The sequence below is a fragment of the Triticum urartu genome, chromosome 6A (genome assembly GCF_056163025.1).
Source record: "Triticum urartu cultivar PI428250 chromosome 6A, HENAU_Tu73, whole genome shotgun sequence".
In the NCBI taxonomy this organism is placed as follows: Eukaryota; Viridiplantae; Streptophyta; class Magnoliopsida; order Poales; family Poaceae; genus Triticum; species Triticum urartu.
Genome location: NC_141878.1, coordinates 12121381 through 12126146, shown reverse-complemented (window position 1 = coordinate 12126146; position 4766 = coordinate 12121381). Strand labels below are relative to the sequence as shown.

At 46.0% G+C, this 4766-nt stretch overlaps 1 pseudogene; it reads left to right on the top strand.

The window, feature by feature from the left end:
* Window positions 1–404: 404 nt before the first annotated feature.
* LOC147963162 (extradiol ring-cleavage dioxygenase pseudogene) lies at window positions 405–4141 on the top strand (annotated as a pseudogene).
* Window positions 4142–4766: the final 625 nt, after the last annotated feature.

The following is a 4766-nucleotide window of genomic DNA, read 5'->3' as shown; positions in this document are numbered from 1 at the left end:
ATGACTCTCCTCGTTGCCAAATCATTAATCACAAAAGAATAAGGATAGAATATGATTAGAACATTATTGTCAAGTGTAAAACGATGAACAGAGACAAGATTTTTCGATGCATGAGGGATATGTAAGACATTGTTTAGACAAAAAAATTTCTGAGGGGTTTTAACAATTGAGTTACCAATGTGAGTAATATCCATACCAGCTCCACTTGCCGTGTGTACTTGATCACCTCCATGATACTTCTCCCGCATCGTCAACTTGTCAGGCTCTCCTGTGATATGCTCGGTAGCTCCCGAATCTGCATACCAGTTAGTGTCGATACCATATGAGTTGGTGACGAGGTTAACCTTCTTCTTTTCCTGACGATCTTCCATGTACCGATCCCAGCAGTCCCTGGCGCCGCCAGCATGGTATTTGTAACATATCTGGCACTCGGGGTAATCATCCTCATGCTGCTGCTGATACTGCTGTGGTGGCGGCTGGCGTTGACGTTGCTGGTAGCCGCTGTTTCCACCGTTACGAACAGGAGGAGAAGGAGCACGGTCAGAACGACCACGCCCTCTTCGTCCGCGGCCTCGGCGGAGGGAAGGGAGGGAGGTGGTAGTGACCCTGGCGGCTAGGGTTTGCGGAGCCGCCTGGTTCGCCCGAGATGGGGGCAACGCGGGGGCCTGAGAGTTGCGGGGCCTGGGAGTTTATTTAGCATGTACAGGCTCTCGTTTATATCTATCACCACTTTTTTGCGGGTGATTATCTATCACTACTAGTAAGCGTATGGATGTAAGGGCGCTCGTTTACTTTTTAAATTTGTTAGTCATAGCTAGCAACAATTACTCCTTCCTCCACCCCATACATATTCTATGGTTCATACCATTTAGCAGTATCATATATCTTTATGACTCATGTACAATAGGCTTGACATGGTATCATGCAGTCAACTCAATATGTTGTCGCTAAAATTGCTACCAATCGCACACAATTGTGCTGTAAGATGCTTCGAATCCAAAGCATCTCATAGGAACAAGCATGGTTTTCGAAGAGAATGTGTGATGATTGAAGGTGAAACGGCAGTTACTACGTCGTTTGACCTTCAAAACATTTCTACACTGATCATAAACCATTAAATGTTTAAGTTAAAAATGGGCATTTTCCAGGGTTCGTTTCTTCTTTTTAAGATGTTAGTAGATTTCTAGGCATTTAACGTATATAATAGAAACTTGAACCGTAAGTACCTGGAGTAGTCCTGCAAAATGTGTTCAAAAATCATATTGATATTCTTGACCATATGGTTAGCCCTCCCCAAAAAATGAAGGTAAATTTAAACCAGCTGAATGACAAGAGTCAACCACAAACATGAAGCTTATTGGATTTCGAAATGTAAAATATACAAATATGACTGGAAAAGCCCGAAACCTAGGATGGTGTCATGAAATGACCTCAATATGTTGTAATTAAAATTTTAGCCGACTTCACAAAACTTATCATGTAAGCTGCTTAGAAATCAAACCTGGCATTCAAAGGGAATGCGTGATGATTGAAGGCCAATGACAGTTGCTTCGTCATTTGACCTTCACAAAAAAATTATGTTCCATGTTGAAATTTGGTATTTTTTTTATGATTCAATCCTTCTTTCCGGAGTCCTTAGGTGGATTTCTAGGCATTAAATGGATATAATGGAAATTTGAACTGCAACTGCATGGAGTAGTCCACAAAAATGGGTTGAAAATCATATGAATGTTTTTGGGTATATTTTTAGGCCACAAACAATAATTGGGCTGAGTGGCAAGAGTCGACCACATACATGGAACTTATTAGATTTTAAATCGGACAAAATGAAATTATGATTTGAAAAACCTGAACCTGGCATGGTGTCAAGAAATGTCCGCAATATTTTATGGTTAAAATTTCAACCGATTTCACTGAAGTGGTGATGTAAGGTGCTTAGAAACCGGAACATATTAGAGAGACAAATGAGGTTTTCAAAGGGAATGCATGATGATTGAAGGCCATGTGACAGTTGCTTCGTCATTTGACCTTGCAATTTTTTTTCTACACTCAACATACATCTACATGTTTCATGTTAGAATTTGGCATTTATAGGGTTCGTTTCCTATTTTTAAGTCATTAAGTTTTATTCTAGCCATTTTTAAATGGAAATGATGGAAATTTGAGTGGCAAAAGTTCGTGGACTAGTCCATCAATATGGGTCGTACAATCATATGTTTGTTCTTGGGTACATTTGAGGAATGCATGTATAAAACAAAGGATTGGGAAAAGTATGCCTTTTGCAAAATTGAGTGTTTGGTTCACAGGAATAGGAAAACATAAGAATCCCAGTGAAGAGAGTCAAATCAAAGTAAAACCTGATGGAAATCAATACTTAACATGTTATTATACTAGGAAGGATCTTAGTCTCGTTCCTCGTGCGTAGGAATTTGAAAAGAGCCCCGAGTTAATTGTAAAATTTTCTATGTTTTTTCCTTCTAAGATTGTGACGAAAGGAAAAATTTCCTCCATTTTTTCTTTGTTACATTTCTTTGAAACAAGGCCTTGAATGTGCCACCATAAGAAAGATTTCTGTTCTTATGTCTTCCCTTCACTTTTCGTTTAAACCAAAGGAGGCCTTATTGTTGCACTAAGGATCTCAGTCTCGTTCTTCGTGCATAAAAAAATTAAGAGAAAGGTCTAAGTGGGTTATCAAATTCTTGTGTTTTTCCTCTGAAACTGAGATTATTTTTCCTTAATTTTTTTCCTTTGCTAGATTCCTTTGAATCAAAGGTTTACATAGTGCCACCGTACGAAACATTATTCCTTTAAAGCAACGGTGGCCTCTACCAAAGGTCTGATAGCACCAGGCATCCCTAGGCCCATGTTGGCACAAGAAGGAGCTTGACCACAGACCAACCCAGCACGCCGGACAAGTTCTGGCCACCAAACCAGGCCCCAAACCGCCGAGGTAGCACCGTTCAGCTGTGCACTTGGGCGATGGTGTGCGTTACACGGGCAACGAGATTATTTAAACAGCAGGTCGGGAGCATCATCGATCCTTGACGATGGCCATGGACACGTTCATGGCTCACCCACGCTCTCCATCGACGACTCGTTGCCGGCGCGCCACTTCCTCGAGTCGTGGGAGCGGGCCGGTCTCGCCGGGCCGCAGCCGCCGCGCGCCATCCTCATCGTGTCCGGCCACTGGGAGACGGACACCCCGGCCGTCAACGTCATCCGCGGCACCAACGACACCATCTCTTCCCAGAGCAGATGTACAAGGTCGCCTTAATTAATTCTATCGTAGTCCCTACCTATATACGAATCCGCTAGCTAGCTGCAAATCTGTCATGAGGTGACGTTGCTACCACACATATGCAGCTGACGTACCCTGCGCCGGGCGCGCCGGACGTGGCCATTAGGACCAAGAAGCTCCTGGAGGACGCCGGGTTCGGGCCGGTGAGCGAGGACCACGGCCGCGGGCTCGACCACAGCGCCTGGGTGCCGCTGATGCTCATGTACCCGGAGGCCAACATCCCGGTGTGCCAGCTCTCGGTGCAGACGGACCGCGACGGCGCGTACCACTACGACCTTGGCAAGGTGCTAGCGCCGCTCCGGGACGACGGCGTGCTCATCGTCGGCTCCGGCAGCGCCACACACAACCTGCGCCGGATCCTGCGGACGTTCGCGCCCACCAGCGACGAGCCCGTGCCGGAGTGGGTGGCCGAGTTCGACGCCTGGCTCAGAGAGTCTTTACTCAACGGACGGCACGACGACGTGAAGCGGTACGAGGAGAGGGCGCCGTTCGCCAAGGTGGCGCACCCGCGCCAGACCACTTCTACCAGCTGCACGTCGCGCTCGGTGCAGCCGGGCCGGAGGCCAAGGCGGAGCTCATCCACCGCAGCTGGTCCAACGCCACGCTCTCCTACGCGTCCTACCGGTTCACCACCAAGCAGGAAGATACACTGACAACTCTTGTCTGCGATTAAATCCCCACACACAGTGCAGTCTGTTGGAACAGTGGCAGAGGCAGAAGTAATTTCCACATGTGACGGAGTTTATGAAGAAAAAAACATGTTTTAATAAAATTATGCATGAACTCACTCGAATACTACATATACTAGTAAAATGTTTGTGTGTTGCCTCCACATTATAATGGTTTAGCATCAATCATGTCTAACAAATATCTTTAGAATACTTATAGACATTAGATGGTATTGTCGATTCTATTTACCGTTAATCAATTCCTCATCCTCCATCAACACCTCTCTCATCTGAAAAACAAATACTTTGATTAACCTCATAGAAATAAATCCAGTGTATAGAGGGAATAGAGGGGAGGACGTACATGAGTGAGTGGTTGTAGCGGGCCGATTTTCCTCCTATTTTTCATCAGGGTAACGATGCCAAAGGCGCCGCCATTGCTAGGCATAACCGATAAGAGGCTAGTCCTAGGGTTTCCCCTTTGAGCACAAGCCCGAGTACTCCATGGACCACCCAATTGAATTAGTCATGTGCTATCTCCTCCACTTGCCACGAGCCCATAGGCTGCAAACACGCACTGACCTGACAGCGGGTGAGCATGCACACATGAGCAGGCAACTGAACCGCTACAAGAGCTGCTCACCACAACACGATAGACACTGATGGAAGAGGAAGGTCACTCGCACCTCTGAAATCCCGATGGGATGCTCAAGAGGCCATGTACTATCTTGTGAGGGGCAGCTGATGGCTGATCTGAATTCGACAACACCACCATGGGTAGCCACAAGCTCCATCGTCTT